The sequence below is a fragment of the Canis lupus genome, chromosome 17 (assembly GCF_048164855.1).
Source record: "Canis lupus baileyi chromosome 17, mCanLup2.hap1, whole genome shotgun sequence".
In the NCBI taxonomy this organism is placed as follows: Eukaryota; Metazoa; Chordata; class Mammalia; order Carnivora; family Canidae; genus Canis; species Canis lupus.
The window spans coordinates 33,105,467-33,129,089 of NC_132854.1; the positions used below are offsets into that span (position 1 = coordinate 33,105,467).

The 23,623-nt window shown below is 36.2% G+C and overlaps 1 long non-coding RNA gene across 1 annotated transcript in view; it reads right to left on the reverse strand.

Annotated features, from left to right (window-relative positions):
• The window catches only part of LOC140608019 (uncharacterized), a 79,920-nt gene that overhangs the window by 12,321 nt on the left and 43,976 nt on the right, over window positions 1-23,623 (reverse strand). Inside the window, exon 4 of the long non-coding RNA XR_012009966.1 lies at window positions 3,334-3,451. This is a non-coding gene — a long non-coding RNA (uncharacterized lncRNA). The remainder of the gene's footprint in view (window positions 1-3,333; window positions 3,452-23,623) is intronic.

Here is a 23,623-nt window from a genome sequence, read left to right on the forward strand (position 1 = left end):
CAGAGTATTTAGAGAAATTCTGTAAGCAAACAGCCCCACTCTTTCTGAGGTTACCACATGATTAAATAGAACAGAACCCTGCACATTTGCAGATTCCATTCTGAACCTAAATATCTAGAAGAGCATTTTCTAAAAGAGTTTTTACTCAGGAATTTCATTTTCTTGAGTAAAACAGCAATGGGAAAGGAGAGTGTCAGGGCAGGAAGCATCTAATGCATTTGATCATTATTTTGTAGTCAATAGAAAAACCATGGTCTCTGTTAATTTTTCTGTCTTGTTTACTACACTACATGCTCCTTAAAAGGAGGACATTCTTTTTAATTATTTTTAAATTCCTAGGCCAAATACTAATGGTTAGTATATAGTCAGGATTCAGTAAATGCTAAATAAATGAATGTACAAACAATAAACTAACTGTACATGTGGCTGTTGACCATTGTTTGACTTCAGGATAGGCAAAATAGGAATTTATAGTTGAACTGCAAAACAGAGTAAAGATCTAAAAAGAGGCCACAAGGGCACCTGGGTGACTCAGTCACTGAAGCATCTGACTCTTGATTTCACCTAAAATCATGATCTTAGGGTTGTGAGATCTGGCCCTGTGTGGTGCCCCACATCAGACTCCACACTTAGCAGAGCATATGCCTGAGATTCTCTCCCTCTGCCTCTGCCCCACCCCCACCCCACTCATGTTCTCTCTCTTTCTCTAAAATAAATAAATAAATCTGTTAAGAATAAATAAATAAATCCCACAGAAAAAAGTACAAGTAGAAAAATTCAGAGTACTTGGGAATTAACTTCACCTTTGATTTCTCTTTACATTCTTTACAGTGCATCCAATATAGCTTTTCTCTTTTACCTAATGCTGTCCTGCTTGGAGGAGTTTTGCTAATGAAGTTAATCAGAAAAATTTTAGGACAGTACACACAGATGTCATTCAAGGACTTGGCTCCCCTAGAACTTAAAATCTACAATCATCCAGGAAGACTGGATGGATAGGAGGACTGGAAATCTGAACCTTTGGTTTATGTCTGCTTCTGCCATTTGAAGTCTATGTGAACTTGGGAAGTCATTCTCTCAGTTCAGTTGCCTCACAATTAGAGTGGAATCAACAGTTTGAGTTCCACTTACCATAGAAACTTATGGAAAGCAAATTAGGTAGATAAGAAGTTAACTGATAAAGCCCTAAGTAAATTGAAAGCATTTTTATCTTTTATTCAACCTAGTTTTCAGTGGGTTAAGTTCAGTGCACTTCTAAAGGCACTTAAGAGATGATAGAATGTGAAAATCACACAGACTACATCTTCCTTTCCACCTGGCCCCAGCAGAGTAACGCTACAACACACTCAAGGCATGGGATATTTTTTGCTGATTTAACTCTGTATCTTCTCTCTCTTATACTGCTCTGCCAACCAGTTCATCCTATCTCTGACACACATCCAGGACTTTCCACAAAAGTAAAAGTGTTAGTGGTTGATGGCTGCTCTTTTTCTATGGGCAAAGGTAGGAATGAGGAAAAGAAATATCTTTCTCCCCTATCCATTATTCCTTTTCATTTCTGAAGCCATTGATATGACTTTACTATAGATATTTATAATATTTTTAAGTAGGCTCCACACACAACATGGGGCTTTAACTCACAACTCTGAGATCAAGAGTCCAATGCTCTACTGAATGAGCCAGCCAAGTGCCCCTATTCCATTGCATTTCAAACAACAGATAAAAAATAAGCATGGGAAAAGTATGCCTTGGTTACCTCATACAAATACTACTTAGACATAAAAATATTTAATTTGGTTTATAAACACCGAAAGAGTGGAATATGCAAATGCTTTTCTAAGCTAGTTATGAATATACTTATACTATTTAATTGTTAATCACTAAATAAAAACTAATACATTTAGAATATCCACCTTGGAAAGAATAATGGAAAGAATATTGATTTTACAGCACACTAATATTTTTTGAAACAATAAAAATAAATAGCTATTCCAAAATTGGCTGTAATGCAATTAAATACAAAGGCATTCCAGGCATTCCATTTCATTTCCTAATATCTGACATTTATTCAAATGAAAAGTAACATAATCCCTTGAATTGAAAGATGGTTAGAAAAGCTATTCACCTCTAGAAATGAAATATTTAATCTATTCATGCAAATGATTGTTATCTTGAATCTAATACAATAAAATAATGACGATAAACACACTAATAAGAGTTGAAAGTATGATCAAACTTTTCTTAACCATTAAAACTTTTGCGGAGGTGACATAATCTTAGTGAAGATTGATGAAATCTTTTAGTTCATGTATTATATAAGAAAGAAGAGTGAGTGAGGCAAACTGGAAATCTGCCTCCATTTCCTCAAATTTCATTTTCTTATAGGGATCTGTGTTTGAGTGATGCTAGATGTCTGTGCAAAAAAGAGTCTCAACTCAACAGAAATTCAAAAGAAAAACAAAGTTTCAATTTATTAGAGGTTACAGAGCATTGTGATCTACAAATATTCTGTTAATACTTAATATAATAGTTTTAACCATAATATTGCTTGAATCCTTTTGACAATACTAACATTGAAAACAAAAGTCAATCACTCTTTAATTACCAGTAGGAAATTGTAGGTTGAATAATTTCTAGGCTTAACAGTTACACTTTCTATCTCCTTGCTAAAACTCACAATATCTACAGGAAAATAAAGGCTGATCATATCTTAACAGGGGCCTTAATGAGTACTGTGAAGTAAGCAAATATTGACTGTGCGTACAAGTGACCTAAATAGAGTAACTATAAACATTGTCTTTGGAAGCCAGGAACCTCTCCATTAGATTAGGATCACAGAAGATCATTGCTCTCACACTCAAGCTAAGGAAGCTGCAAAATTATAACCTCTTATTCTTTTTTAAAATTAATTAATTTATTTATTTTAGAAAGTAAGAGACAGCATGTACATGGGGTGGTGAGAAGGGGCAGAGGGAGAAAAAATCCCAAGCAGACTCCATGAGGAGCACAGAGCCTGATACAGGACTTGATCCCATCACCCCAAGATCACAGCCTAACCCAAAACCAAGAGTAATAAGCCACCCAGGTGCCCCTCTTATTCTTTTTAACTCATCACAAAATTGAGTGCACAAAGAAACTTAAATGAACACAATTCTAGAAAATAATTAACTTTTTATATGGGAGAAAAGACCTGAGGCTTTTGTCATCCCTAAAAAATAGCAGAATGATAAAGTAAACAGACAAACCTGTAACAAGAATTTAAAGGCAAAGTGTGTGTAAGTATAACAGATAAAACTCGAAGGAAGTACTGACACAATACAGGACAGCACCCACCTGAAAACTCCTTCCCAGAGGTCCTTTCTGGTGTTCAGAGATTGAACACCACCAGATGGAGCCAAGCAGAGAAACAGGATCAGAATGATTTCGGACTTCTTGTCAGAGAAGGTGTAAGCTGGAAGACAACAGCACAACATAGAGTACTGGGAGGAAATAACTGGCAACCTAGATTTCTATATCTAGCAAAAATATCTGTCAAAAAATGAAGGCAAAGAAAAGACATTTTTAGAAGAACTAAAGCTGAGAAAATGTGTTGCCAGCAGACCTACTCTAAGGGAAATGTTAAAGGTAGTTCAAGCTCAAAGAAAATGCTATCAGATGGAAACTTGGATCCATAGAAAGTACACAAGTACTAGAAATGGTAAATATGTGAATAAATATCAAAGACATTTTTATGTATTAACTTCTTTAAAAGATAACTAAGGAGTGAATAAAAATTCTCTAAAACGATATGAAAATGATGCTCAAACATGAAAAATACTCAATCTAACTAAAATCAAAGAAATTAAAATACAAACAATATTAAGATATCACTTCTCATCTGTCAGACTGGTAAAAGTTAGAAAGCGAGACAACACATTCTGTTGGAGAAGCTGGGGAGAACAGACACTTTCATATATTGCTTGTGGAAAAGAAAATTGTTATATCCCTTCTGGAGAGAAATTTGGCTGTGTTTAGCAAAGCTACATATGCACTTACCTTCTGACTCAGCAATTCCACTGCTAGGAATGTACAAGTATTTTCTCCCATTCCATAGGTTGCCTTTTCACTTTGTAGATAATTTCTTTTTTTTTTTTTTTTGATAATTTCTTTTGATGTGCGGAAGATTTTAGTTTGATGTAGTCCCATTTGTTTATGTTTTTGCTTGTGCTTTAAAAAGTTTCATATACAAAAATCATAGCATTGCATTGAATCTATAGATTGCTTTGGATAGCATGGCCTTTTATGAACACAAGATATATTTCCATTTATTTGTATCTTCTTCAATTTCTTTTATCCGTGTTTTATAGTTTTCAGTATAAAGATATTTCACCTCCTTGGTTAAATTTACTAATATTTTATTATTGTTGATGCTATTGTAAATGGATTGTTTTCTTTATTTCATTTTCATCTTATAATTTATTGTTCGTATACAGAAACACTACTGACTTTGTAGCCTGCAATTTTATTGAATCCATTGATAAGATCTATTAGTTTCCTAATAGAATCTTTAAGATTTTCTATCTATAAAATCATGTTCTATAAATATGGACAATTATACTTCTTCTTTTTCAATTTAGATGGCTTTTATTTATTTTTCTTGTCTCATTGTTCTGGGTTTCCATTATTATGTTAAGTAGGAGTGGTGAGAATAAGCATCCTGGTCTTATTCCTAGTCTTAGGGGAAAAACTTTCAATCTTTCACCAGTGAGTATGGTGTTAGCTCAGGGCTTGTCCTGATATGGCCTTTATTATGTTGAGTTATGTTCCTCCCTTACCCAATTTGTTGAGAGTTTTTATCATGAATGGATGATGAATTTTGTCAAATGCTTTTTCTGCATCTATTAAAATGATCATATGTTTTTTTATCTCTCATTCGATTAACCAGATGTATCACATTTATTGATTTGTATATGCTAACCATCCTTGCATCCCAGGGATGAATCCTGCTTGATCATGGTGCATGATCCTTTTAATGTTCTCCAGAATTCAGTTTGTTAGTACTTTCTTGAGAATTTGTGTATCTATATTCATCAGGGAGAGTGGTCGGTCTATGGTTTTCTCTTCTTGTAGTGTCTTTATCTGGCTTTGGTATCGCAGTAATGCTGCCTTTTTGTAATGAGTTTGAGAGTGTTCCCTTTTCTCTGGTTTTCTGGTACTGTTTGAGAAGAATTAGCATTAATTCTCCTTTAAATGTTTGGTAAAATTCATCAATGAATCTATCTGGCTGTGGACTTTTTATTGTTGTTGGGAGGTTTTGTTTTATTTTGTTTCGAGAAAGAGAGAGAGAGAGAGAGAGAGAGAGAGAAAACACACAAGTGTGTGGGGGAGGGGGGCAGGGGAGCAGGGAGAGAGAAAGACAATCTTAAGCAGGCTCCATGTCCAGCATGGGGCCTGACACACAGATTGATCTAACAACGCTGAGATCATGACCTGAGCCAAAATCGGGAGTCAGATGTTTAACTGACTGAGCCACCAGGGAAGTTTTTGATTACTGATTCAATCTCCTTAGTTTTTATTGGTTTGTTCAGATTTCTATTTCTTCATGATTTAATCTTGATAGAATCTATGATTCTAGGAATATATCCATCTTTCTAGCTTGTTCAATTTGTTCGTGAGTAGTTGTACTTAGTAGTCTCTATGTTTTTGTATTTCTGTAGTATCAGTTATAATACCTCTTCTTTCTTTTATTATTTTATTTATGTGGGTGCTCAGTATCTATCTTGGTTACTCTAGTTAAAGGTTTGTCCATTTTGTTTATCTTTTTAAAGAGCAAGCTTAGTTTTATTCATTTTTTCATTGCTTTCTGTTCTTTATTTTACTTATTTCCACTCTAATCATTGTTATTTCCTTCCTTCTGCTAAATTTGGGCTTAATTTGTGCTTCTTTTTCTAGTTCCTTGAGGTATAAAGTTAGTTTATTTGAGATCTTTCTCTTTTTATTTTTTGAGATATACTTTTAGTGCTGTAAACTGCCTCTTAGAACTGCTTTTGTGGCATCCCATAAGATTTGGTATGTTGTGTTTCCATTTTCATTTGTCTCCCAGATATTTTTTTTCTTCTTTTAAATTTCTTCTTTGACCCAGTTGTTGGATTCTGGTTAAGCAAGGCTGGAGGCTATTCAGCCATAGCTGGGACTTCAAATTTGCTTCCCAGCCTAGGCAGGGCTATTGAACAGGCTTCATTATTGGTATGACTTGCAGCTGGGAACCCAAATCAGGAAGAACTAATCACAAACATCCCTGGCCAGACATAGCCACTGGCTTGTCTCAGATATGGACAGAGACACAAGCTGGGCTCTCTGCTCAGACACCACTGCAAGTAGAGCTGTAAGGTGAGCACTTAGCCTCTCAGTTGCTCTCATTAGGCTTCATGATCAGGCAATCATGAGGACTATATTCAGCAGTAGCAGGGACGTGAAGCCACTTCCCTTCCTAGGCAAGGTGACAGAACAGGCTCCAAGACCAGCATGGCTCATTGGTTGGAAACTTAAATCAGGCACATCTGCCCACCAAGTTCTCTGGCTGGACAAGGCTACTAGCTTGGATCTGTAAGTGCACCAAGTCATTGGCTGGGCTTTTTGCTCAGATGCTATTAGAAACAGTGCCATAGGATGAGCTATGTACTATCTCAGGTGCTCTGGTTAGGCTTCCTGGTCAGATAGGGCTGGGGGTATGCTTAGCAGCAGATGTGTTTTCAAACTTGTTTTCCTGCTCTGAAAAAGCAGTAGAACAGGCTCCAAGGCCAGTAAAGCTTATTGGCAGGGGACCAAAAATAGGCAGATCTGCCCACTCAGCTCCATGCAAAGACAGGGACACCTGCATGGCTCTGCAGATGGAGAAAAGCTAGGGGCTGGGCTCTCTGCTTGAGTGCTGCTCTAAGCAGAACTATAGAGTGGGTTATGTAGCATTCCACATTTTCTGGTTAAGCTTCCTGGTTAGGTGAAACTGAGGGCTATCTTCAGCAGTATTCAGGGTTATGAATTTGTTCCCCTGCCCAAGTGGGGCTGTAAAACAGGCCTGTATGTTTGATTCACTGGCTGTGAACCTAAATTGTACACCAGTCTCCCTGTCAAAAAGAGCCAGTGGTTTAATTCTGGCTGGGCTCTCTGCTTGGGTGCTTCCTATGAGGCAACACCTGAGGTAACTTCCTAGCATCGTGTTATACAGGAGGAACTGGATGTCAGCCTTGGCGTCTCTTTTCTCACTGGAGAAGCTGTAGGCCTCAGGAGCCCCACTGGGCATAGCATGGGAAGAGGGACAATTTGAAAACAGTATAGCAATTCCTCCTACCCTTCTTGGTCTCTGTTGTCCAATGGACCACTTCCTCATCCCCAGATTCTAGAATTTTCACAGTGGTGTCTTGTGTTTTGGATAGTCGTTAGTTTTCTTATAAGGGAAACTAAAGTCGGGAATGACCTATGTCACATCTTGATGATGTCACTCCTTTTTTGACTTAGCTAAAAGTGTATTGTATTTGTTTTCTTCTGATCCAATGATGCAAAACATATATGTTTCATTTTAATTACCCTCGTGGTAACATTTAAGTTTCTTCAAAATATTTTTTTCAAATTCCTCTAATTCTCAGAATCAAATGAATGTCTCTTTCCAATGTTCCCATATGTAAGAGAAGAACATATCTAGGTTACATAATCCAGATATTAATTTCTCTTAGACCCACAAGACCCACAGTGCTTTTTATATCAGTTCCTAGTACAATTCATTTGATATTTGATACAACTCATGGTAAACAGACATAAATATAAGAACAAATATTAAATACTGATTTGATATCAGGGAAACATGTGGAAGAAATAAAAACTTCTTGTTTAAAAAAATATGCTAAAGAAACCCTTGGTATTGGAATTCTGTTGCTGTTGTCTCCTTTAATTTAACTAAGGATATAGAAAGAGAGCACATTACTTCTATTCTAACCAAAATTGAGGGCACCAGTAGAGTGACTGCAGTTCAATATTCAAATAGCTGAATTTTCCTGGGGAAAAAAAAGGCTCAAGTTGGCTTAACAAATTCCATGTATTGAAGGCACATTCTAAGCTTCATTTTCAGCTCAGACTCCAGAAACCGACTTAGTTAATTGGGACAATTAAGAATCACCAAGGGTATAATTGCCCCTTTCATTTTGCTTTGAGAGGAAAGAGAGTGATTTATCTCAGAAAACAAGAGCCTAGGGGCCTGCAAAGAAAGAGAATGAGAACATTTTGGTTAAAGAGAAAGATCAGGAAAGCTCTTTTGTAATCTACTCAAGAGATGATAAGCCTTCATTTTCTCTCCAGGACAATGGGAATTATGGAATGTCTAGAATCACTTGTTCTAAAAACCCTGCAACCTCTAGTCTATTTTAGCAAGGCAAAAGAGGCTGTCCACTATCTACATCGGTTTGTCACACACACATACACACACACACAAATACACATATGCACACACATACATGCAGACACAAATACACACACATACACACATACATTTACAAGAATGAATAGAAAAACTCATGCTGATGATACGAGGATGACAGTAATAATATTACTCAAATCAGTAGTGTAAAAATAAAACTAGATCCTTGACTAAACCTTTTGGAGAAATTTTTAAACCATTGTTACAAATGTTAACTGAAGGGACACCTGGGTAGCTCAGCGGGTGAGTGCCTGCCTTTGGCCGGGGGTGTGATTGTGGAGTTCGGAGATCGAGTCCCACATCGGGCTCCTTGCATGGAGCCTACTTCTCTCTCTACCTATGTCTCTGCCTCTCTCTCTCTCTCTCTCTCAGGAATAAATAAATAAAATCTTTTTTAAAATGTTAACCAAATATATATCATGTATGTAGATCATGTCATATAATTGCAGAGATCTAGTTCTTGTAAATATCACATTTAAATACTATTAAGGCTTCAGTAATTTTGAGTCTACTTTTCTGTGGCACATACCAATAGAGATATTTGAAGACACGAACTATAAATCTTTTATTTATGATTCTACTATTTGAGCATTGTCATATTTTATTTATTGTTATTTTAAGGCATAGTCTCTAAATTTTCTCAAGTGGGCTAACCACATGAATCTAGAAAAGATGATGAATCTGTCATAGAATCAGCTGTCTTCTGTATTTGCTGTGTCTACCTGACACCAAAGTACGAAATTTAGTCAAATGTTCCACTATTTTGTCTACAGGAGGCCACCCACCTGGCTTTGGAATCTGCCCATGTCACATTGTTCTTCTCAAAAGGAATATTTTGCTTGATAAAAATAAAAGATTATTTTTATCTTCCATTTTGAAAACATTAGAATGCCTTCTAAGATGATAAGAGATGATCTCTTATCTCTCATCTCTTCTGGGATCAATTTCAATTTTATTTTAGGAAGTTATGAACCATAGAGCAGGTTTGATAGCAATTTAACTCTTGGTTTATTAGACCAAATTAAAATAATATAAGTAGGAAACAAAACTGATTTTTCTTATGACCACTTTGAGTGTACCATGCAAGCAGTAAATTTAAAATACTGGCATAAACATTTAGCTGAGGCTTATTCTGCCTTGATCTGCCTGACTCTGCCCTTGATCTAAGCAGAAATATGAGAGATGCCCTGTGTCAAGGTATGAAAAATGACATGAGAAAGGAGGGAAAATTAGATCTGTATCAGCTCTCAAGACTGAGGAAAGGAAAGTGTGAAATTGGAAAAGGCAAAATTTCTGCAGCCCATCCCTCCTGCCAAGTCATCTGTCCCAGTGAAAGGGGACCTTCAAGTGAACTATTTGAAGGCCTCCAGGTAAATTTCCTAGTCCGTTCTTGAGAACTGCTCATCTCCAGAGAAGGCCATATTTAAATTCCTAGATCTGTCTTCAGCAAATGCTTGGTGTAGAAAATGAAAGTTTGCTGTTAAACCTTGATCAGGCTGTCATAACTTTGATATAATTTAAGTATCATTTTGAATTTAACAAGAACTAAAAATGTGTTAGATATCTCTGTAGTCACATGGCACCACACCACTCTTATAGATATCCCTTCCAAAAATACTAATACAGAACCAGTAATCAACTGGTTCAACTTTTTCTCTTACCAAAGGCACACAGACTTGATAATAACTATAGTCTACCCTATGCTATATAAGGTAAGCAGCCGCCAGGAAGTATAACTTGAGAGTCCTTAAGTCAGAGCTCTTGTGCAAACCTAAAATGTCAGTTATTTATGCTTTAGGAAATAAGTGTGGATTCATCTAAAGTCTCCACTAAAATGGCTAGATCATCAAAAATCAGCTTTTTAGTCCTTGCTCATTAACACTTTGGCTTAAGGTCATTTATCAGAAAATTTGGTTTGAATCTCAAATTCTAAACAAATGAGATGCAATAAAGAAAGGGAATGTTGTAGTTACAAACATATGAGAAGAAAGGTTATCAAGAAAAGGGTGAAGGTGGTAGCTAAACAGGGCATATTTGGGTTAATAGTGCCACTGGTTGAAGGTTGGAGAAGATAATTAGGAAGAAGGCATTGAACTAAATTCACCTCCATAGGATTGTCCATACTTTTTCAGCTCCAAGTAGACTCTTCTCTTCCCTAAAGTTGTTAAGAAACTAAAAGTAACCTAGAATGAAATTATTCCTTTAATATTGTTTTAAATCCCAAACAGAGATGTTAGATTTTGGTACCACTTGTAAATTCAAAAAACTGTTTTTAATTTCCTTTAAAGACAAGATTCAAGTAATAACTCCATTTTTGAAAATTGCTTAGGCATTCACTCATGTCATCTCATCCAAGTTTTAGAAGACCAGTATGTTCCTAATTTTCAAAAAAACTAATTTTGTGACAGTCTTCCCTGATTTTGGTGGCTGGCTTTAAATTCTGCTAGGTTTTCAACTACTTTTGAGACATTAGTGAAAAGCAGCCTGGAAAATCAGGTTGACTATAGATGTTATAAAATTTCCAAAATAAAAATATAGCTAAAGAGTCTACTTAGACATGAAGATGACAAGGTTTATATTCCATTTTTTTGCCTCCTAAAGAATAAGCTAAGCTATGACAAACACTAATTATTAAAGCATGGGAGAGCATAATCTTCCAGTGGGGCATCTTTTACTTCTGAATTAATCTTCTACTTCACCATAATTTGTCATTCTTTTCATCCATATTTTAAGGTATTGCAACTCCCAACAAAATTCTCTTAATTATTCTCATGAAAAATTAAATTTAGCTTGCCATTGCAGGGGAGGAAAATTTTTTCCTCTACCCATCTTAGATTCTTGACTGGGCCTCTGTAACAAAAGACAGATAAAATAAGGGAAAAACAAGAGTTTTATTAACCAAGATATTTCATATATACATGGGAGAAATTCAGGGCTGAGTAGTAACTCAGAGTGGGTAGATCTTGGGTTTATATAGCCTTTTAGCAAAGGAACAATAAATTTTTAGACAAGTGACAAGACAATGGACTGTGAGTCTCTGGGGGCAGGAAATTGTGGGCAGGCAAACATATGTAAAACTAATGGTAGATAAAGGTTAGTTAGTAAAGTCTCCAGACTGATAAAAGTTGTCTCTGGTGATTAACTTGTGTCTTTTCTAGTAGAGAGGGACAGCTTTGTAAATTTATGTCCTACTTTTAGGGAAATAAGGGGAAGACAGAGAGGATGTTTTAGTTTAGTTTAGTTTAGTTTTTTATTTGTTTGGTTTTAGTATGTTTTATTATTTAATTGTTTTTTTTTAAACTGCTCCTCAATTGCCTTCAGTTCAAAAAAAATCCTTATGTCAAAGTGACATATTCTGGGGTGACAAATTCTGCTACCCTTCACCATGAAGGTTGGTGACTGCCTTTCTGCACTCACACATCTTTGAAGTCTTTTGAACACTGAATTCATTGTGTGCTGTCATCTAGCAAAGTTGCATTATTTTTTCCTTTCATTTGAAGAAGAGTAACTTTTGCCAACACTTTAGTAGCAACAATTTCTGTACTTCAGCGTTTTAAATTACTTATTTCCAATTGATTTGCTTTATTAATTAGAGTAAGGGAACAGTTGTCCCAAGTAGCGATTAATTAAGTTTATCCGGCAGACATTAAGTACTTTAAGGGAAAAGAATCAACATTTATTGAGTATCTACAATGGGCCAAACATTAAACTTGGTGTGTTAAATATATTAATTAATTCTCACAACCATCTTGTGAGATAAGTATTTGCCTCCATTTTATAGGACAGAAAACTGAGGTTCAGGAAGGCTAAGTAGCTTATTCAAGGCTTTGACTTTATTTTTTTTAAGATTTTATTTATTTATTTATTCATGAGAAAGACAGGCAGAGACATAGGCAGAGGGAGAAGGAGGCTCCATGCAGAGAGCCCAATGTGGGACTTGATCCTGGGGCTGCGGGATCATACCCCGAGCCAGAGGCAGATGCTCAACCGCTGAGCCACCCAGGTATCCCAAGACTTTGACTTTAGTAAGTAGTTATCAGTATTGTGACTTGGGTTTTTCTAACCCTGAAGCTTTTTATATTATATAAAATTGTCTAAATAAAGTGGGATTAGGACATTGGTTCTGATAAAAATAATGTATGATGGAAATTTTGAAGGGTAAAATCTAAAAGAAATAGTTTGTCTAACTTATTTTAATTGAGTCTTTTTTTAGGAGTAGTTTAGAAATGCTAGAATAAGAGAATATTCAGGAGATAAAATATAATGCCAATCTATAGTTTCATTTCTCCTGGGCCATAATTTTAACATATTTCTATAACTATATAAATATTGTTTTAAATGTTCTATTTTTAGCTGTGGAAATATACAGCCTGGCTGTTGCTGAACCATTTCTCTTTTCCTCCTGGGTACTTAACTGGACTACAATTTGGAGCCACCACTGTGTTTCAATGTGGCCAAATGACTGAGTTCTTGCCAATGGAATGTGTGTGAACACAATTGCCTTACTTCCAGGCAAAGTCCATAAATCCTCTTGGATGGTAACACCTAGAGTACCCTTGGAAGTCACATGTTGAAAATAAAGTGTCTCTGTAAGCCTGACCCACAAATAATTGCATGGAGCAAAACTCAAAACTTCTGCCATTGCACCAGCATCTCTTTATTTAAGTAAGAAAAAAAACATCTGTTATATGAATTCAAGTGGCTCTATGTCCCATGGAAGTTCCAGTTTATACCTGTTGTTCCAGTATATTTACTAAAAGTTCCCACTTTCATTTTCAACATGCTCCATTTTGAGTAATCAATATGATCCCTATAGTATTAGGCCATAGAGATTTATGTATTATAATAAATAGCATTACCTCAATTAAAACATTCAGTTGTGTCTGTTTTATGGAAGATTTTCTTCAGGATGTAATAGGCAATTTTATTTTAAAAGTTTAAAAGAAAAGCAAAGGTATACACAATAAATTATAGTTGATTTGTTTTATTATATGTATTTTTTATATTCTGGACACATTCTGCCAATGGCCATTTCAATGTGTGGATAAAAAGGAAATACATGCAGGGGTGCCCGGGTGGATCAGTCAGTTAAGCATCTGGCTCTTGATTTTGGCTCAGGTCATAATCTCAGTGTCTTGAGATCAAGCCCCACATCTGGCTCCGTGCTGAGCAAGGAGTCTGCTTGGGTTTCTCTCTCTCTGCCCTTCTCCCAGTTCACATGCTCTCTCTCTCACTCTCTCTCTCTGAAATGAATAGATAAATCTTTTTAAAAAAGGAAATATATGTACAATTAACTCCCTGACAAATATAATGACTGGCATATAGTCATACTCAATAAAATATTTATTGCTAATGCTATCATTATTATTTCCATTATTTTTCTACATTTATTCTGTTATTTCTACCTAACTCATTAAAACATGAATTAGTTAAAAATGAATTAATGTAACCTTTTTGAAAAGTAATCTGGCAAAATTATTTAGTCAGTGTTTATTACCTGTGTCTAAATAATCCCATATCTAAGAACTTTAATTGAAAATGAGAGATCCACAATTCGAAATAATTTATACATAAGAGGAGGACTTTATAGTCCAAGTAAAAGAATTCTAGAACAAATTTGCTATAGGTAGCACTGCATAAGGAATCAAAAGAGTTTGAAGGAGGTCTGTCTCTGCATCTCTTAAGCCTTCTTCTCTGTGTACTAGCCTTATTCTGTAAAGACATTATATCCATAATCCACCAAAAATCTAGATCACATCCTTACAGTTCAGCAGTTCCAATATAATACATCTACTTCCCCCTGAGAGTTCTAGCAATAAAGTCTCATGGAGAACTCCATGTCCCATGCCCACCTCTGCACCATCCCTGAGCCATGAGAATGTGTTAATATGATTTCCACCATGGTGGTGGTAATTAGGAGAGGGGGAACAATAAGGCTGAGTAGCCCACCGCCACCACACTGAGTGGGGAAGTAGTGCCTGAAAGGAAGCAAAAATGGGCAGTTAGATAACTCATCAACTTATCACTAGAAAATGATAGATATATAATCAAAGATTTATATAAATATGTTCATTGCATTATTACTTCTGTTGTTAAAAATTTATAGCCATTTCATATCTAGCAATAAAAGAATTTAATAGTAATTAAATTCTATTAACTTAGAATTTAATTTATGGATTAATTATATTAATTTAATTTAATTTATGGATACATCCATAAGATTTAAGATTATGTAGGTAATAAAATTATGGCTTTGATAAATATTTAATGATATAGGAAATGTTCATGATATACTATTGTGATGGTCAATCTAATGTGTCAACTTGCTAGACCATGGGATACCAGATATATGATCAGACATTTTCTGGATATGTCTGTGAGGGATGTTTCTGGATAAGATTAACATTTGAATCAGTAGACTGAGGGAAGCAGATTGACTCTTCCCAATGAGGGTCAGCCTCAACCTCCTGGAGGCCTGAATAAAATAAAAATGTGAAATAGAGGAGAATTTTTTCTTTCTGTGCAGCTGTCCGCAAGCTAGAACATCAGTCTTTTCACACCTTTAGATTCAGACTTCAGACTGTAACCTACTTCATCAGCTCTCCTGGGTCTCTAGCTTGCTGACTATAAATCTTGGGACTTCTCAATCTCCATAACTGTGGAGCCAATTCCTTGTAATAAATAGAGTTCTGGTTCTGTTTCTTTGGAAAACCCAGGCTAATACAACTATTTAGTGGAAAACTCAGAATTTAATAGTAGTCTTTCAAAATATTTCACAAACTTGATAAGTCAATCCATCGTTTCAATAAGCTTATTTTATATGAATAAAAATAATTATCTATTATATTCTTCTTTGTGATGCAAAAGCATATACATATGCAGTTTTGTTTTTAAAAGCATTTTAGAAGACAAAAAAATGAAATTTGAAAAATAAAAGGTGAGTTGAATGAGAAATTGTCTCTCTCTGACAAACAGAATATTAGAGAGGTGTTTTTCCTCTAATAATAGGAAAGTTGGACACAAAAACATTTTTCAGGTGAAATAGTATAAATAAAATGGAATAATGTTCAATTTCAGTTCAACAAGCATTTACTATATACCTACTCTATGGGCGGCACTGAGCCTATAGGAATGATAATGGCCTTGAGGAACTCGTTGCCTATAGCAACATGGAAAATAAATAGGTAATTTAAATATACAATGATAAAGCTAATGATAATGATGTTTAAGGATGCATAGAAACCACAGAGGGACTCGGAATGCTTAAAGGGGCTTGGGTAATCTTTCCTAGAGGATACAATGCCTGAACTAAGTCATGAGTACTAGGTAAGGAAGGGGAAAGGGGGAATAGAGACAGACTGTTTCACATAGGAGAAAAAGCAAATGCAAGGTTCCTGGGGAATAAAATAACATATATTGTCTGAGTAGCTAACTCAGTATTTTTGGACTTTAGATATGAGCAGCAGTTAACATAAAAAAAAATTATGGAAAATTAAATTAAATTAAATTATCTGGTTGCCAATTTTATATAGTGCACCAAAGAAACTGAATGCTATCTGGTAAATTATGGAGAATGATAGGTAGATTTTGAGTAGAGTAGTAGGTTTAGTTGATATTCATTTTAGGTAGACTATGCCAACAGCAATATGGCTGGTAAATTTGAAAGCCACAAACCTAGAGGCTAAGATACAGTTTAGATTCTATAACAATATTCCTGAGCTTTATAATGGGCATCATGAGGCTACTACCTAGTAGTGGCAGCAGGGTTGAAAGAGAGGTGACATAATCAAAATGCAATTGGTGTATCACTAATATTTAAAGGATGATTTTTAATGGGGTGGAGGGAAGAATGTACAAAAAGAGAGAATCATGAGATATGGAAAGTGTTTTAGCATGACTCCTAGGTTTCTATATTGGTTGTCTATATGGTAATGTTATTAAACGGCTAATGGAGGAACAGGATTCAGTTTGAGGATGAAGGTGAGGAAAGAAAATAAGTTTAGTTTCAGACATATCAAATTTAAGGAGACTATTGGTCTTCCAGTGTCCAAAAGTTATTTAATGTATAGTTTGAAGTTCTAAGAGGTTGGCGGGAGAAACAAATTTATGAACTGATAGTATATAAATTTTAGTTGCATCTCTAAGAGCTCATATAGAGAGGGCAGTGTCAAGTGGAAAAAGTAGAGAGCTCTGGTACACAGTGAAATGTGAGAGGAAGAAATAAAAAGAAGACATTCCAGAAGAAATAAAGAAACTGTCAGAAATAGAGGGTAAAGCAGGAGAAAAGAGTAGTTTCAAGAAATAGGTAGTGACAATAATACTCCCCAATGAAAATGTGTGCTCCTCTTTCCTTAGGAGAAATTTGTCACTGAACACCTAGCCAGGACTTTATTTTCCAGACTCAAGTGAATTTTGGTAGTGCCATTTTACTAGTTTTAATCAATAGATTGTGGGTGCCAAAGCAATTAAAAAGGAAATATGCCATCTTCATCCTGTTTTTCCTACCTCCAAGAGCTGGAAGCAGAGGATTCCAAGGCCCTGGCTGATAGCAGAGCAACAGGGAAAGAGCCATAGCCCTTGAATCATCACATGGAAAAAAGCCACCCTTAACTAAAAACACCTCTTTCAGACTATGATGTGAGCAAGTTTATTCAGCTATGATGTGTTAAAGTTCTGAAATTTGGAGAGATTATTTGTTATTACTAATTATTACTCTCATAACATTATTAACTAACATTTTGATAAGTACAATAAGAATGAAAATTGTCCATTGAACTTGACCACACTAGGAAATGATTGAGAATAGGAATGATTGATTGGATAATAACTCCACAGACATGCAAAGCCAAAGAAGGCTTTTGTCCTAATACGGAACCAGAAGGAGATTTAATCATATTTTCCTGGCTGAACAGAAGAAGCCATTAGAGACAGAATAAGTGTAGAATAGAGAGGGAGCCATTGGGGAATCCCTGGGTGGCTCAGCGGTTTAGCACCTTCCCTCAGCCCAGGGTGTGATCCTGGAGTCCCGGGATCGAGTCCTGGGATCGAGTCCCACATTGGGCTCCCTGCATAAAGACTGCTTCTCCCTCTGCCTGTCTCTCTGCCTCTCTTTCTCTCTCTCTCTCTGTCTCTCATTAATACATAAATAAAATCTTTTTAAAATTAAAAAAAAAGAGAGAGGGAGCCATTCATGGAGCAAAGTCATGGAAGAGATCCTAAAATAGAGAAAGTATGACCTTGATTATGAGAATACACACATCTTCCCATGACTGAGAAAGGATGAAGGAAGTGAAAAAAGATGAATAGATACAGATGTAGGTGAGTCTGAGGGACACTTTAAGATTCCTGTGAAATTATAACCATAATCATTGTTAGACATCAATGCTTATGTATTTTGGCAATCAAATGCTTTTTATGATACTTTAAAATGTGCAAAACCCGTAAGAAAACACACTGGTACCCATACACTGTCATTTTCTACTTAACATCACTGAAAAAGGGACCTTTCACATTCACTTTTCTTCAACCTGCCCATTCTTAAATTCTCCTTTGAAGGTGATATACAAGATAAAGGCCCTTTGCCATAAAACATTACCAAAGATCTAACATCGAATACTGCCCCTAGAAGAGAACTGAATATTAAAGAATAATTCTCTCTAGCTGTAAGACACTACTTTCCAACTGAGAGCAACATGACAAGGCAATCTGACAATTCGTCTTGGTAGTTTGTGATATTTCTGGCTTACAGATATATTTATCTCAATACAGGCCCACTGTGGGACTGAATCTGAAATAACCAAACTAAACTAAAAATGTCCCCAAGTGCTGGAAGTGATCGAAACAAATGAGGAGATGGAGGACAGGAAGTGATGAGGGAGGGAAGGGGAAAGAAAAGCAATGTTCACCATCTTTGTTATATTCAGTTTCAGAAAAGAGGGTCTGTGGATCTCAGTCTAAACTCCCAACTTGATGTATCATCACATTTTCATTATAATGCTTTTGGTAATTTATAGCAAATATGTGTGTGGTTGTTGTGAAATCTTCTTGTTAAATGTACAGAATTTTGATCATGAAGCTCCTGTATCCTTTCTCAGATGGTCCCTCTAAACCCTCCCTCTGAATGTGTTTCTTTTTTCTTCCCTGGATGAAATCTCAGTCAGGTCCCATGGCTTTTCAAGTCCTTCTCAGTCACTGAAGAAATCTCATGCCAAGGACGCCTGGGTGGCTCAGTTGTTGAGCGTCTGCCTTCAGTTCGGGGCATGATCCTGGGGTCCTGGCATCAAGTCCCGCATTGGGTTCACTGTGGGGAGCCTGCTTCTCCCTCTGCCTGTGCCTCTGGCTCTCTCTCTCTGTGTGTCTCTCATGAATAAATAAGTAAAATCTTCTAAAAAATTAATAAAATAAATAAAGAAAAGAAAAGAAAAATCTCATGTCAGATATGAAAATGAGCAGATCGATGAAATAAGGACAATTTTTAAAATCCTTCAAGTGAAAAAAAATAATAATAAAATCCTTCAAGTGAAAACTCTCTCCCTGCAGTTCGGGTCTGACTCGGACATGGAACTGTTTAGTTGCAGAGCCCGGCACAAACATCTTACCCTTCCTGCCCAACTCCAGCTCTGTGATCCTCACCAGCCAGCGTCAAACCAAGCAGGGAAACCGCACACTCTTCGGGTGCAGATGCAGTGTGATATACCATTCATTCCCTCTAGGTGGGGTCTACCTTGCTTTAATGGAGCACTCTTTTGGGGTTTTATTTTTAAGAAGGAGGAGAAAGCATATAGCAGTGCCATCTCTCCGAGGTAAGTGATACCATTCCTTCAACTGGCTTTAGGCTCTCCCTCCTTAAGCCCATTGGGAGTACCCAGTGATCTATCCCACTCATTTCTTTGGTAAGTCTCTCTGTTCTTCAAGGCAGTATGCTTGGGCTGTCTCATGGATCTATGAGATCCATAGAAAACCCATTGTTCTTGATCCAACATTTTGGTAGAAGTGAACCTTTTCCCAATGCAGTCATTTTTCTCTTTGCTACCAAACAGGGCACCGACCCCCATCCATATTTTCTTGGCAGGCATGAGATGGCAGTCCCTTTCCAGGGTATATGTGTCAAGACCTCCTGGTTCTCTTAAAGCTCCTGACAACTATTTTTGGTGGACTCTCTTTCCCTCTCTCTCTGTCCTTTCCTCCCTGTCCCCTGCCTCCCTCGATCCTTTCCTCTTATTCATACTTTCTGTGGAATCTCCACTGTTTTTATAGGCTGGAAGTGAATGGTAGAGACAAAGATTCTTTGCCTAACCAAACTTTAGTCAGACTCCTGAACCTTCCCCTAAGCCTATCTATATACTCCCATATAAAATCTAGTTTCAGAAAACCCCCTGCTAAGTCAGTTTAATCAGAAACCTCAATACCTGATCACCTTCTCTATCTGACCAGGTTCCTCTGCTTCCACCATTGCTCAGATGATGACTGATCATCCTGACCTGTTTTTAGCAAAATCCTTTTGGGTCAGTCTAGCCAAAATCCCTCCTCACTTTTGATCCCACTTACCTAATGATCCCTACTCTGCTCCTTGGCCATTAATTACTACTTGCCTACATGCTGCATTTGGGGTTGAGCCTAATCTCTCTCCCCTAATGTAAAATCCCATTGCAGTGGTTTTTACACCTATCACCATGGTCCTGAATGGTGGACCATGAAGATGCCTCAGCATCTTCAACAAGTGTTGTGGAATATTTTTTCTTTAACAGTAGCTGATGCCAGTAGTGGAGAAATGTTTTACTCCTGGTATCTGCTTCATGTATGGTCTCTCCCTTCCTTAAGGATATAGTTACTTAGTAGTCTTTGTGTTCTCATCTTTAAGAGAGGAAACAAGGACAGAAAGAGCTCCATTGCAGCATGGTGTACATTGAGCTCCCCAGACTGGAAGCTCCATGAGGGCAGAGACCTTGTCTATTTGTGCTCTACAGTGTTCTTCAGCATTGGACACAGTGCCTAGTACATAGCAGTGCTTAATAAATAAATACTTATTAGATAAATGAATTCTGTCCTAGTCATTTATTTCTAGGGGAAAAAATACTCTCCTTCCTTAACAACAGCAAAATAGCAGCAGGAAAGGATAGTCTAGTTGTAAGAGTGGGAACATTTCATTTCTTTTTGCCATACAGTAATAAACTTTTAAATAGACTTGTACTAGTTAGAGAACACTCCACTATTTTCTCCATTATTAGCCTGTGCTTATATGAAGTGATAGTCAATCACATAATTTAACAAACAGAAGGGACATTAAAGATAATCTAGCTACTCAGCTTAAATAACAGAGATTGAGTGGCTTGTGCAAAATTTCACCAACAGCTAGTTTTTAGAAGGTAGAAGGCAGAACCCAGAATTGTTCTCAATCTATCATGACAGTATGTTTTGTATTCTTGTTTTTGTCATCATTAGGCAAGAAGCAGTATCCTCATAGAGTACTCACACCAGATTGAATTAAGATTTTTATTTTGAAGGTATTAAAAGCTCTTCATTACAAGTAATCCAGTCAATAAATGGGCAGAAGACGTAAACAGACATTTCTCCAAAGGAGACATACAAATGACCAACAGACACACGAAAAAATACTCAACATCACTTGTTATCAGGGAAATAAAATAAATAAATAAATAAATAAATAAATAAATAAATAAATAAATAAAATAAAACCACAATGAGATACCACCTCACACCAATCAGATGGCTAAAATTAACAAGTCAGGAAACAACAAATGTTGGTAAGAATGTGGAGAAAGGGGAACCCTCTTACACTGTTGGTGGGAGTGCAAGTTGATACAGCCGTTTCAGAAAACAGTATGAAAGTTCTTCAAGAAGTTAAAAGTAGAACTACCATATGATCCAGTAATTGCACTACTAGGTATTTACCCCAAAGATACAAATGCAGCAATCCAAGGGGGCACGTGCACCCCAATGTTCATAACAGCAATGTCCACAATAGCCAAACTATGGAAAAAGCCGAGCTGTTCATGAACAGATGAATGGATAAAGAAAATGTGGTGTATATTACTCAGCCATCAGAAAGGATGAAATCTTACCATTTACATTGATGTGGATGGAACTAGAGGGTATTATGCTTAGTAAAAGAAGTTAATCAGAAAAAGACAATTATTATATGGAGGAGGAATATAAGAAACAGGGCAGAGGATCATAAGAGAAGGGAGGAAAAATGGAATGGGAAGAAATCAGATAGGGAGACAAACCATGAGAGACTCTGGGAAAGAAACTGAGGGTTGCTGGAGTGGAACTGAGAGGGGAGGATGGGGTAACTGGGTGACAGGCATTAAGGAGGGCACGTGATATGATTAGCACTGGGTGTTATATGCAACTGATAAACTACTGAATTCTACATTTGAAACTAATGATGTATGATATGCTGGCTAATTGAATTTAAGTAAAAAAATAATAATAAATAAAAGTTCTTCATTGATAAACCTCATCATTTATAATTTTATTGGAATCATGGAGATGCTTTTAAAATGTATGGCTTCCTTATATAATTCCACCCAAAATGGACATATTGATTGGTTAACTAAGTAAGCCTGAGGCACAAAAAGGAATTTTTTCAAGTCTTTTAAATAATTATATAAGATACAAGTCTAATCATAGGAAAACTCCATATTTCTTTAACTTTGCCACCAGTTGTTTTCTTCAGCAAAAACCCATTTACTCTGCATCAAAAACATGGAAAGTTTTCTTTTCTTCTAGAGAATTTCCATAGAAGTTATGGCTAGAAGAGGAACCCTGCTATAACAATGATGGGCTATTGCTAGCTTTTGTTCACTGCCAAGTGTATTTCTTATCCCCTCTATTAGATTATGAGCAAAGTGTAGACATTTTATATAATTTTGTATCTTCTCACATCACTTGGCACAGAATATCCATTGATATATTTATTGAATAAATGTGCCAAAATTTAAAGTTTGTATAGTTTCTCTCTTTGAACTGCGACTTCATTCTCTTTCAGTAGTATATTGCCAGTATTTTAGAAAAATCTCAATTTTAAAAGTGATGGAAAATCCCTAATCAATTTTGAATACTTCTTTATAAATAGTCTTACTTTTCTTCCAAATTTGACTTCTCTATCACCTTATGATAAGTGCCCCACTATAGGAATTATTGTCCTTAAAAACTCTGCAAATGCACAAAATTTTATTTTAATCTTATGGAGCTTCTACCAAGTTATTGATGTGTAATGACTTCCTCACACGTCACACCAGTTCTTCAACAGTCTTGGGGGAAGGAAACATTTAATGTGATGTTGTAGATGTAGGTCTTTTTCAGAAATGGTTGGATTTGAATCCTTGGTCTTTCTTTCACTGGTTTGTGATATATTGGCCAGTTAAGTCATTTCTCTAAATTTTAGTTTCTTCTTTGATAAAATGGAGATAATAGCGGAACCTACTTCAGAGGGAAATTATGATGAATAACCAGTGAGGCCTGTAAGGCATTAAATATGTTGCCTGATTCCTAAGTATTCAGTATATTTTGATAAAATATTTGGCCATGATTATCAAAATATAACTATTTTCCATTGTGCTAACTGCACATAATTGACCTAAAGGCAACAAATCAAAAGAGATCACATGCAAATAATTCGTGATAATTTTCTTAGCACCCTGTATACAAGGGATATGAAGGTTACAGAGCAAATCTTCTTAGAATGCATGATTTGGTTTAAGGAGGATTCACATGTGCAACCAAGTAGAGAATGACAGAGCAATAGTTGTCCAAATTAGGGCTCTTGGAAATGCCATGGTAATTCAGAGGAGAGAGTGATCACATCACGTTAAGGAGATGGTAGGAGATTGGTTCAAATAAGGCTTCACTGGGGGAGTTGCATAAGAATTGAGTCTTGAAGCATCAGTATAATTTAGGAAGAAAACAATATGAAGATGGTATTGCTATTTAAGGGAATCTCTAAGAAGCATGAAGGAAAATGCAAGATGTGTTTGTTGAGCTATCTTGTGTTCCTGAAGTGTGGTGGCTGTTGAGAGTAGAAGGTAGGCTGACAGGCAACCACAGAATTTTTCATGTGTCTTACCAAAAGGCAGCAACTTTGAAGGCAGTTAGAATCCATTGCAGGTCTAGAAGTACCATTTTGGCAGTAAAAGACAAATGGAAAATGGAAAC